The sequence below is a fragment of the Canis lupus genome, chromosome 18 (genome assembly GCF_048164855.1).
Source record: "Canis lupus baileyi chromosome 18, mCanLup2.hap1, whole genome shotgun sequence".
NCBI lineage: Eukaryota > Metazoa > Chordata > Mammalia > Carnivora > Canidae > Canis > Canis lupus.
In genome coordinates this window covers 33542639-33555912 of record NC_132855.1, presented here as the reverse complement: position 1 = coordinate 33555912, position 13274 = coordinate 33542639, and the positions used below count along the sequence as shown (strand labels likewise).

At 37.8% G+C, this 13274-nt stretch overlaps 1 long non-coding RNA gene across 1 annotated transcript in view; it reads right to left on the bottom strand.

Annotated features, from left to right (window-relative positions):
* Positions 1-13274, bottom strand: part of LOC140608962 (uncharacterized) — a 62929-nt gene that overhangs the window by 45240 nt on the left and 4415 nt on the right. The window contains exon 4 of the long non-coding RNA XR_012010958.1: positions 4852-5024. This is a non-coding gene — a long non-coding RNA (uncharacterized lncRNA). The remainder of the gene's footprint in view (positions 1-4851; positions 5025-13274) is intronic.

Here is a 13274-nt window from a genome sequence, read left to right as displayed (position 1 = left end):
TTTCTAGGAATAATAATGGAATGAAAAATAATAAAAAAATTTATTTATAAGTATCTTATCAGGGGCGCCTGGGTGGCTCAGTACTGTTAAATGTCTGCCTTTGGCTCAGGTCATAATTCTGGAGTCTTGGGTTTGAGCCCAATGTAGGGCTCCCTGCTCAGCAAGGAGTCTGCTTCTCCCTCTCCCACTCCCCCTGATTCTGTGTGCATGTGCTCTCTCTCCCTCTCTCTGCTAAATAAATAAATAAAGTCTTTTGAAAAATAAGTATCTTATCAGGCAAGCTTAATATACTTAAGGCTGGTGAGAAAGAAATATAAAGAGTACTTTTTCACAAAATTAATAAAGAGCAAGATTAGTGACTCAATGTGAATTGTATTTGACTATGGTTCTGTAGCTTATCTCGTGGTTTTTTTTCTTATCTCTGATTTCTAGGCATATAGAAGGATTTCAGTTAATATCTATTGAATGGTAAACTTAGATGGGAGAGGTAGTAAGATTACAAGGTTGTGAAAGCCTAAAATGATTATTCAGTTTTGTTGTGGAGTTGTAGCCTGTCCAAAAGAAGGAGGAGAGAAGGAGTGCCTGAGTGACTCAGTTGGTTAAGCATCTGCTTTTGCCTCAGGTCATGATCTCAGGGTCCTGGGTTGGGGCCCTGAATTGGGATTCCTGCTGAGCAAGGAGCCTGCTTCTCTCTCTCTCTCTCTCTCTCTCTCTCTGTCTCTCTTTCTTTCTCTCTCTCTCCCTCTGCCCCTCTCCACCACTGGTTCTCTCACTCTCTCTAATAAATAATAAAATGTTAAAAAAAAAAAAAGGAGAAAGAAGAAAGCACAGCTGTATGGTTTCTGAATGCATCAGAGCAAAAACATATGCTCTCAGAAAGCATAAAAGAAAAAAATATGATACAGTTTCCTATCAGAAAATACAGTTGATTAGAAGTCATCTGCCTTGGAGAGCCACTTTGAGATCATCTGTACTTACTCAAGCATAATTCTTGATACTTCCATCTCCTATCTCAGTAGCTTATTGAATTATTCTTCACACCACCTACTTCTAACAGTTCTGGTAAGGAAAATTGCCCCCATATTGTATTTTTAGCAACATTTGGCCTCCAGTAATGGTTAGAAACCCACTATAGGTTCAAACATTAAGCATCTGTCCAGCAGACTCATCATTCAGCCATGCAGCAGTTTTCCTGCCAGCCATTTCCCAAAGCTCCAAGCTGTAAACATATACTGTTGTATAGAGCAACCAACGCTTCTACTAAAAATATCAAGTTGAACCTTACTTTGAATTAGAAGGAAAAAAAAAAAAACCTAACATTTATTTTAAGCCCAATGGATTTGAACAGAGTTTGAATTCAAAGACCTACATATGCCCAGCATAAGGAGAATGACCATTCATTCCAATTGGCTGTGTTGTCCCTGGGTAAGACAAACAACCTGCAGGGTTGGGGGAGAGGCTTATAAATGCACTTCACAAAAAATAATATAAAGAAAGCCATTATATCTACAAAAAGTGCTTCAACTTCAGTATTCATTAGGGAATGGCTGAAATCAAGTATTTTACTTGGCAATACCAAGTAAAAATACTAGCGAGGGTATGGTGCACCTAGAACTCTCATCCACTGCTCGTTCAAGTTTCAGTTGATACATTGGTTTTGAAAAACTTTTGCTTTCGATTAAAATGAGCATATCCATACATACTCCAGGACCCAGAAATTTCACTCCATGGTATATACCCAACAGAAATGCATACAAAAGTGCACCAAAAGATATAACTGAATTTTTAAGTGATAAATTTATTTTTTCGCATTGGCAAAGAAATGAAATTACTGATTAGCAATTTCCTTGTATAATGCAATCAATGGAAGGCAAATCAGAGGTATTATTTGCTTTGTGCTTTGCAACTTGTGTTGTGTTTTTCTCTTTCATACTGACATCAGCTGTCTTATTTGACAATAACAGTCCTGTATTAAGATGCCATGTTCAGCACAGAAAGGACTATGGTATTTGCATGTATTTCATTCGATCTCCATCTCTTCAGAATGATAATTTCCAACACATTTTTCTCCTAATACCAAAATAAGAATTCAGCAGTCCTAATGTTTTCTAGAACCTCTGAAAAAACAGGCTTTTTGATTTAGTTACTATGACAAAGTCCATTTTCTTTAGGAGGATAATGTTTAATGTTGTTATGATAAAAATGACACCTTTATTAAAAATGCTTCATCATAAAATGCATTTCCATACTGATTGCAAACAGTACTGAATTAAAATATTATTCCTGCAAATTTACTGTGACACAGTCTAAGGTTTTAATAATTCATGAATTAAGATTAATGTTGATGTTATCCAAATTATTCTGGCTAATGTCAACTCCCAAATAAACAAATAAACAAGAATGAGATTATTTCAATTTTCCTAATTATCTGACATTGGCATTGGCTTGTGCTAGATCTGTAGCTGGAATATATTTTATAATATCTTTCCTCACAGAGGACGGATGATCCCTGCAATGGAGGAAGAACAGTGGGGATGGCCCTCAACTCCCTAGAACCGTCAAAGGAAGAGATGAATGGGGACATGTTTTCAATGGAACAATGACCCACCAAAGATGCTACACAAGTAGAAATCCCTCCTGACCTCTTCCTTTTCCAATGAACTGGAAATAGCAGCTGAATATGGAGTCTTCAGTAACAATATATCTCCTGGAAAACAGTCGTGCTTAACATTTTAGGTGTTTGTTATGCATAACAGAGCTCATATCAGATAGAGTTCAGGGAATAAGATGAAAAAAGGCAGGCAATTGAAGGGAGGCTGTCTCCCTCATTTTAGAAGGACCCGATGCTTGGAAAGGGTGATTGTGACGAAAGCTGATGCCAAGGCTCATTTATATGATCTTGCTTCTTTTCTGTGCCCTTTGCCTTTGGGAAGAAGTCCTGGAGGTATTTATATCAATCCTATCATTTCTTTTAGATACAAATTACCTCAGGGCATCAGCGAAGCTGGAGAATTCATGGAATATGAGAAATAAGACATTGTAATTGCTGTAGAGCCTAACCCACTCTGGGTGAAGTGCCTGTCTTTTTTAATTCAAGGGCGGGCAGATATAGACTACAGTACCTCTACATATGCTTTTTGAGAGCACATTAACTGACTTATTTGTCTATGCACTTCTCTATGGATGGGAAACAGTAGACAGGTAAATACAGATTTGACTGTATCTGAACAACACCTCTAAAAAATCAGAAGTTATACATCAGATAGTTAGACTTCTCCATGGAGTCAGGAGATTCTCTGAACAGGTGATGTCTGGAGTGGAGATAAGTGGTGTGCTAGAGATCATGTGCCATTTTAATGTGAATATATAACATCACCATGATAGCTTTGTATTAATGAAGGAGATAAAATCCAGAATAAGTGTCTCTATGGTCACTTAGGGAAAGAAAATGGTTTAAATAATCTATTTTAGTACTACTTGACCTGTAGTCAGATATCATGAGTACACATAATACAAATCACTGTTCTTATTCTAAACCACACCTAATATATTTAATACAGTAGTTGGCTAAAATGGCACAGTGGCAAATCCTGGCCCTAGGTTGCCCCATTCAAAATATACAGTCCCCCACTTTATACAGGTCGCTCCACACTTAGCCCTGGAATTTTTATGTATGCAGCCTACTCTACGTAAGTATTTGGTAAACACAATGGCCTCACTCGTTCAAGATCAAATGGCAATTAGCAAAAGCAAAGTGTTCAGAGCAGGGGTAGTCTCATGTTTGGGCCTCATCTGTACATTGGCTACTGGGGCTTAAGGGGTTCTGTAATATTGCCATTCCGTAATATTGCTAATACTGGGGAGATACCCTGCATGTAGATTATGGCACATTTGAAGTGCTAAAGTATTCAGGCTATGGGGCCAAAGAAGGAGTTTGGGAGCCTATTTGCAGCCGCTCAAGGCTACAGCAGATTATAAGTGAATTAGTGATACAGAGCCCAGAAGGCAGATTTGACAAGCAATTTCCATTTTTAGATAAGGGAATAATACTTTCAGGGTCAGTTTCCCAGGCAAATCATGCAGGGATAGCTCTCAAGACTAGCAGAAAACATCTGTTGTTCAATTGGAGGCATAGATCCTGGCTGTGTCAGTCTGGATGGGTCGGGGTAGAAGTAAAGGAATCTTTTCTTTTCTTGAACATCTGTAGCCATCTCTAATATAAGATATCAAGAATACCCTGGTGTTCACACACCACACACACACACACACACACACACACACACACACACACACATTTTGTTTTGTCAAAGAGAAATTACCTTTATTTTCTGGTTATAAAAATGTAACCTAATGTAAGTGCCCCTCACCACCACACTAATCTCAGTGTAGAAATGGAACCTAAAGAGACAAAGACCCAGCTCCAGGAAGACTTTGAAGTAGTTTTAGGGTTTGTTGCAGTTCTCTTGAGAAGGCCACAAAAAGGGGGTTAATATAGTAGAACATAGAGCAGGCCTTCTCCCAAATCTGCTCTTTGCAGAAGCTGCTGTATTTCTCACTTACTCACTTGCCACCCTCCCTGTCCTCCGCCATTAGCCCAATTCCTACTCTTAACATTACTCTCCTTTTTACCCTTCAGCATAATCAAGCACAAAACAATGAAAACAAACGAGCAAATAATAGCTCACACAAGACGCTTGCCTCCTTGGAAGGGAGGGTGCGTTGGGAGGATTGCAAATCTTATGATTTAACTGTATTTCATTACTTTCACAAATTGTATGTTGTTTCCTAAGGTGGCCATCACAAATTATGACAAACTTGGTGGCTTAAGACAACAGAAATCTATTCTCTCACAGTTCTGGAAGCAGAAATCCAAAATCAAGGTGTCCTCTGGGTCATGGTCACTATGAAGACTTTAGGGCAGAATCTTTCCTCTTTTGGATTCTGGAAGGTCCAGGTGTTGCTTGGCTCATCGCCAATCCTTCACAAGGCCTCCTTCACTGTGTCTTTTCTTCTTGTAAGGACACCTGTCATTGGGTTTAGGGCACACCCAATTAATTCAGGATGATCCAATTTCAAGAGCCTTAGTTACAACTGCAAGAACCCTTTTAGGAAGAGGTCACATTCACAGGTACAAATGAACACTGCAACTTAAATTTTCTTGTATAAATAAGCAGAGAGTAGAAGCCTAGATGGACATAGGTCTTTTCCTGTTATCTTCCCTGATAATGTCCAACACACAGCCTAGTAAAACTGGCTGAGCTATGACTTGAACACAGAGCATACACTTCTGACTTCTATGCCCTGGCATTAGCCAATACCCATGAAAGTCTCAGTGCTTCTACGTGGTAATGAAACCTCCCCACTACCCAGACCTACACTAGAAATTGGAGCACCTTTTCTACAATTGAAATGCAGAATATAGTTCAGAGCAGGAAAAATGGGAGTGTCTTCCTATATCAAGATAGTTTCAACTAGACACAACTAAGTTTGTACCACTGCCCTATCTCTGCCTTTGTCGGGAGGAAGGGATTTGCTTAAGCACCTTGAGAAATCCTGAGCACATCAGCAATGTACCATCCATTTATCTCTCAGAAGTTAGGAAGACTGTGACCATGTAACAGCTCAACATGAAAAATGTTCTTGAAACCTTCTAAGAAAGGAGACTGGACAAGGTGAGGGGTGACTATGGCTTGGCATCCTTTAGCACTTTGGTGTTCATGTGTCCTCGAACACGGCTCAGTGATTCTGAGAGGCCAGGGCTGTTGCTGACCAGTAATCAGTCTGGGTGAAGCAGGACTATCATGTATCACTCTGACTTCGCCAAAGACAAGCCTGAGTGATATATTTATGAGGCAAGAACATCTAAAGAGGGAAGAAGGCTCTTGTGTGTTATTAGTGGGAAGATCTTTTTAGTTTAGTTTTTTTTTTTTTTTTTCCTGAGGGAGATTCAGTAATAAGAGAAAGGGTTTATTTGGACTGGAAAAGGTAAAACATTTGGGATAGTGAGTGGGAGAAAGTACCAATAGTTTGGTCTCCTGTGAACAAATATTGAGCAAGGTTCTACTAACCTCTGCACCCTTTTTTTTTTAAGTATTTTTTTAAACTTTTATTTATTTATGATAGTCACAGAGAGAGAGAGAGAGAGAGAGAGAGGCAGAGACATAGGCAGAGGGAGAAGCAGGCTCCATGCACCGGGAGCCCGATGTGGGATTCGATCCCGGGTCTCCAGGATTGCGCCCTGGGCCAAAGGCAGGTGCTAAACCGCTGCACCACCCAGGGATCCCCCTCTGCACCCTTTTTAAGACACCAGGCAGTATAATAGTATAAGGATAGGAAACTAAAGTTGAAGTTCTTCATTCCCTGAACCAGTTGCACTTGAGAAGCACAGCCGAGCACGGAAGTTGAGTTGGAAGTGTCATAAGCATAATTAGAGGATAATTTAAATTAAAGCTGAAAAACAGGCTAAGAGAATGAGCAGAATCCAAAACAAAGAATTGATTAAAGAACAATAAAAGTACAAAAATTAATTCCCCTGGCAGAGTCTGGCAAGTTCTATGGGAAGCAATGTTGTGCATGGAGGTAGACCTTCCAATAGCCAGGGGAGCCGACAAGGACTCTGAGCTTTTGGCGGCAGCCCACTGAAATGAGTTGGAAACAAAAAGTTCAGAGGATCTAATATTTAGCTTGGGGATCGTAGCTACTAATACTGTAGTAGATAATTGAATGTTGCTAAGAGAGTAGATCTTAAAAGTTCTCACCACAAAAAAAGGTGGTAATAATTTTGCAATATATAAGTATTTCAAACAACATGTACATCTTAAACCTACACAATATCATGTACCAATTATACCTGAATAAAGGTTAGGGGGAAAATGGAATAAGAGAGAAAAAAATGGGGAAATACTGGTTTTAGGTTTGGTAACAAACATTTGCCCAGAAAAATCCAAGAAACCCCTCATATTACAGCATGTGAGATGAAGATATATAAAATGCATAAGAAATGGTTTATTTACAAGTTGACTTTTGACCTCACTTATACCTTCAAGTTATTCTTTAATTCTTTTCATCATGTGTTCACGACTTTATGATAGCTCATTGAAAATACAAATGTTTCGCCCAGATCTCATCACTTTAGTGCCTTTCATAATTCATATTAGTGAAAATTTAGAGTTAAATTGTTTATTTGATTCAGAGCTGAGGCTTATTTTCCCAAAGCCTATTCTCTGATGGCTGTCCCAATTAGAATGAGGCTAGTAAAGATAAACATGTCCTGAATCTTACTTTTCAGTTTATATTTTAATTTTTCTTTAATTTTCAGAAAGCGTTAAATCATTAATACTTTATCTAGATTTTGAGCCCATGATTAGCCAAAAGGGAGGATTTCTGTGTTAAATCATCAGTATAGATCATAAAGAGTGATTAGCAAAGAAGTATTGAATTCTGCCCTGAGAAAAAATTAAGCTTAAGAAGCCTGCCTGGAGTCTTAGCATTTTGCATGATATCATATGAAAATCCCTAGACAAGCATTTCTAAGCTAAGTTTTATAAATTTCCATTATTTTTCTCCTAATATGAGGAAAATGTCACTTTCCTGGTACATATTTTATCCAAAAAATATTTATTTAGTATGTGCTAAGATATTAGCAAATGTGAGAGGATGCAGAATAACATTTGAAAGTTGATTGTTTAAAACATGACTAAGGATTCACAAAGTGCAAATAAAGCTATTTTGCTCTAGTTAGTGTGCATTGCCTAAGTGAGAGACAAATATAGAATTTCCCCTTTGACCCATTACCTGATATATTCTATTCTTTAATCCTGATCTTTATAGTAGTTCATTTCTTCAAAGTAACTAGCTCCTTTGAATCTCATTGATCTGTTTTAAATGTACTAACACCTGAGTATGATACCTCTTAGAGAAATAAGCAAGTAGCCCAGGGAAGGATAATCCTAGCACCATGACAGAGGGCAGAGGGGCGTATTACTAATTGCAAATAAAATTAACCCATCTCATAGGATTCACCCTATATTTATTTTCAAGCATGTTCTAATTTTTTGGATGTCTTTATACAATGTTGACTATATAAACATATTATAATGTATAATGTAGATGTATCTTTTCAATCACTATCCTATTCATGTTTATTTTGTATCTATTCAATAATTTATATTGAGTATATATACTATGTGCTACAAACATGCAGTGGTGATCAAAATAGGCACAGTCTAGTGGAAAAGTTGGAGCATTAAAGAGAAAATTATAACACATTTTAATAAGTCAATCATGCTAAGAATAGTAGGAAGGCTAGTCTGGAATATGAGGGATAGTAGAATAAGAGGGCCTCAAAGTAGATATTTTACAAGAAATGACATTTAAGCTAGACCTGAAGAATAAGTAGATGTTAGCCAGGCAAATAAGTGTCATGGAAAACTCTTCCAGGGTAAAGAGAACAGAGACAACGACCAAAGGATCTTCCAGAGAATGTTTCATATTTCAGGAATTCAGAGAAAGCTCCCGTGGTAAATGCTATTATTTAGTCCATATGTAATTTTTTACTTCTTTCTTATGAACCGAACTCTGATTTTATTCAAAGGAGAAAAACATCTAGGTTAAAAGATATAAAAAACAAACACCAAAAACAAAAACAAAAACCTACTTGTTTTTGCTTGATGTAGAATTAAGGGCCATTTGCAGAGTTCTGGCCAATGAATGAAATATCAGCAGACGTTTAGGTGCTTTATAAGTAGGTTTTGCTCTCTTGACAGAGGTGCTATCTCTTCTTCCCTGTTGCTTTCTCTCTTATCTCCTCTCTGGAATATGGAAGTACTTCTAGAGGTGGAGCAGCCATTTTGAAACCATGAAGTAACCATAAGGAGGAAAGCCCGAGCTGTGGGTGGTGGTGTTGAAAGATGTAATAAGAAGCCCAGGCGGTTGATGATATCATGGTGTCACTGTTCTAGCCCTGAACTGTCTACCCTTGAATTTCTTGATATGGTAAAAAATAATAATAACAGACACCCCCCCCCCCAATTTCAGTTATTTGGGTCAGTGTTTACATATAGCTGGATGTAATCTCATCTAGTGAAGACGGCTGGTGCATTGTGTGTGAAGATTAAGGCGGACGAGCAAGCAGAAACAAGATCAGTGAAAGGCCTTAAAACATGTTAAAGAGTTTGGACTTTATCCTTGGAACATTTGGGACAGGACTAAAAGATTTTAGAAAAAGAAGCCAGTAGCCGAATTTGCATAATAGAAAGTTCCCTTGGCTGCAGTGTAGAGAATGTACTGGAAGGGGCGAGAATGGAGGCAGGACAGCCACTGAGGCTGGCAGCCATCCAAGCATGAGACAGTAACGGTATAAACTAGAGTAGTCACGTCAAGGATGGAGAGAAGTGAGCAGTTTTGAAAGATACTGAAGTAGCAAATCAATAGGGAGAACTCTGCATACAGACGGACATAAAGGGTGAGACAAATAGATGAGCAAAGGCGATGGCAGTTTTCTGGCGCAGTCAGCTGAGAGAGTGGTGTTGTCATTTCATGGGAGAGAGACAGAGTGTGGAAACAGGCAAACCTTGAGGGAGGACTATGAACTTGGTTTTGAGGATTTTGAGTCTGTGATGTCCATGAGGCCATCCATGCGAGTGTCAATGTTGGCCACACAGATCAGGAGCTTAGGCTGTATCTCTAAGATACAGATCTGGGAGTTGTCATCATTTAGATGATTTTCAGAACCATGAGAGGAAATGCAGAAGCCCTAAGAGGTATTTGGAGAAAGAAGAGGTGAGGTCAAGGTCAAAGGCTGGGAAATAATAATATTTAAGTAATACTGTAGGGAAAATAAAGGCTTCTGAGGGCACTCAAAAGAAAAGGCCAAAGAAGGCAGGAGAGGAACACAAGACTGTGATATCTGAGAAATCTGGGGGAAAGAGGTGTCTTCAGTCTCAAAGTTGCTGAGTGATTGAGGATAAAACCCAAGCACCACCTGTCAGATGCAGCTCCAACAGTCTTTGCAGAGGTCTGTGAGAGCAGTTACCGTGGGAGCTCAGGAGCTGAGGAGGGAGTGTGAGGTGACATCATAGAAAGACCTGGTACAGGAAATTTCTTGAAAGAAGTTTGGCATAGGTTTTGGCCGTGCAGCCCCAAAGCCTGGGTCTCTGGCTCTCCCACAGATTCAAAGAGCTCTCTGACATTTTTATATGTTCCCTTTCTGCTTCACTAAGTGGAACTGATTTCATTTGTTGGCAGCTTGGAACCTCAACTGCTGCTGCAGACCAAACTGTTGGAATTGAGGGTTTCCTGGAAAAAAATATGAATTTCTGATACAATCACCTTTAATTCTTATGTCAGCGAGGGCTGTGATTCCAGAATATCAGCGGATACTGCAGAAAGTTCCATCATAAGTTGCTCTAGTAGATCATTTCAGATACCTTAAAAATCTAAGAATGAGCCAAAAGTTTCTTCCTTCCACGTGGGAAATATTTTATCGTCAGAGCTCCTCAGCATGGCAAAAGAGAAATCTGGTGCCCTGGTCTCTTTTAGTCACTTAAAGTTACGTCTGTAGAAGAGGTACAGACGAAAACTGAGCAAATTTAGATTTTAGTGTTCTGTGCATTTGATTAAATAATTTATAGTGTGCTTAGCACTAATATCATGAAGGAAAAGAATACGTGGTGAGATCTATTACAACAATGGTTAAAGAACATCTTGTATGTTTCACATGGTTTGGTTTTTTTTTATAAATAGGGATCAATATGCATCTCATTTCCCCAGAGCCTAGCCCAGTGCTGGCAAGAAGAGACTCTATAAATATTGTATGTATGTGCAGATATACTCTGCCTTCGTACACATGCATGTTTAATTTCCAAGACATAAATATCAGGCTGCAGAAGGAATTCATATACATAACACTGTCTGTGTTTATGCCAAAGTCTTACCAGTCACATGAGTGTTCAGCTTGGTAAGGAGTCTGAATGTTCAGCCCGGATTAGAATGTATACAAACACAGCTGCCAAAACTAAGATCTGTGTCTCCATCTCCTGGCACAGTGGATTGCCAAATACCTTCATTTAATCTTTGTTTAGTCCTCTTCTTTGATGTTGTAGCAGTGCAATTTTTATACTTTATTTGGAATGAATTATCTGTGAGATGAAAACATGTAGTGGACCCAATCCTAAACTGAACCCCTCAACTGCATTCTGTTGATGTGGGAAGTCTTGCATATGTAACTGAAGCTAGTACATTCTCATTAGTTCCTTGTCAGTCAATCACTCTTCAGATGACCAGATATTTTGATACAAAAACTCAAGATCTATTAAAGCCAGAGTGTATGGGCCTTTCGGAGTAAAAGAACCGTAAAGAATTCAGTCAAATGTCTGTTGTTCTGAACACACCGTGAATGGTAGCCTGTACAACTATCCTGGAGAAGTGGAGTATTGCAAACTGTTTTGTGTTTGTTTTGTTTTTCACCACCCTGAATGTGCTAGATATCCTTGTATCTGAGTATGTAAGTCTTTTTAAAAAGAAACATGATTTACTTGCATGAACTGGTTAGTGTTTGAGAGATTGCTACTGCTCTCCTTTAAAAAAAGAAAAAAAACAACTACATGATTTTTGGTATATTCAATTATATGGTCATATTCAAGATCAATTTTAGGGCATTTTTGTCACCAGAAGAAGAAACCTCAGACCCATTAGCAGTCATTCACCATTTGTCCCTATCCTTCTCTCTTCCTAGCCCTAGGCAGTCACAAATAATCCTTTCTGTTGCTATACATTTGCCCAAACTAGACATTTCATACAAATGGAATCAGACAATAGGTGGTCCTTGTGACTCATTTTTTTTCACCTGGCATGTTTTCAATGTTCATCCATGTTATAGTATGCAACAGTATTGCATTTATTCTTATCGCCAAATAATATTCCTTTGTGTGGACACACCACATTTTGTTTATCCATTCATCCTTTGATGGACATTTGGGTTATTTCCACTTTTTGGCTATTATGAAAAATGCTGATGTGAACATTCATATACAAATTTTTGCATGAACATGTTTTCATTTCTCTTGAGAAGATACCCAGGGGTGGAACTGCTGCCTTCTATGGTAATTCTGTTTAACCTTTTGAGGAACTGCCAGACAGTTTTTCAAAGCAGCTGCACCATTGTGTATTCCCAGCAGCAGTTGCATATAACTTTTTAATATCCAAATATTTACATATTTTGGCAATTCATTAAGACTTTGAATTTCTGTATCTGATAATATAATATTCGTTAATATCGAAGTAAAATCTAAACAAATGGAATTTTTTAATTGTTTGGAAATTATAGTTTTGAATACAAAATATTAAACGGTAATTGATTTTTAGAAGCCTGATTTTAGCATCAATTTCTTTGAAGAAGGAAACAAATGTTTTTGGCTGTATTACACATAATTATACTTTGTAGGGTGCCTGGGTGGTTCAGTCTGTTAAGCGTCTGCCAGAGTCCTGGGATCTAATTCCACATCGGGCTCCCCTGCTCAGAGGGGCCTCCTTCTCCCTCTCCTTCTGCCTCTCCCCAGCTTGTGCTCTCCTCTCTCAAATAAATAAATAAAATAATTTTAAAAAGTATTATACTTTGTAACTTTACAAGTTGTATATGAACTTCAGAAGATCAAATTATATTCCACTTTTCATTTCTGCATTATAAGCTAATCAAATGCCCTCCACTAACCTCTGACTAAATAAATGGAAACTCTATTTACTGACAAAAAGTGGAAAATATTAACCATGTTCATCATGTATAATTTCCTTATTAAAATAGAATATACAAAATTATTTCCCAAATATATTTCTCATTTAAATATATGAACAGAACTAAAAATAAGTATAATTTTACTCTGAGATACAAAACATTACATTTTAACTTGATCTTCTGATACTAATAGTTTAGCAAATATTATTAGAGTCAAATGTTAACATATTCTGGTGGATCATTTATACTTTCTCTATACCTCTATTTCATGATGAAATAAAATTTTTTTCTGGTATGAGACAAAAAGGATAGGGTTGGGTTCTATTTTGTTCTATATTACAAGCAAGAATTCAAATTTCAGTACTATTTATCTTTGTAGTAATTCACATGCACAGCTTTCTAATATTTCAGATTTTTTGTGAAACACAACATTGCCTTATTATATTTAATATGTATCCTGGAGACAAGTTTAATTTCGGTATTATAGAAATGTTTGAGAACCTGGCATGGTATTGTATTTTTATGTAATGTCTTAAGTTATGAC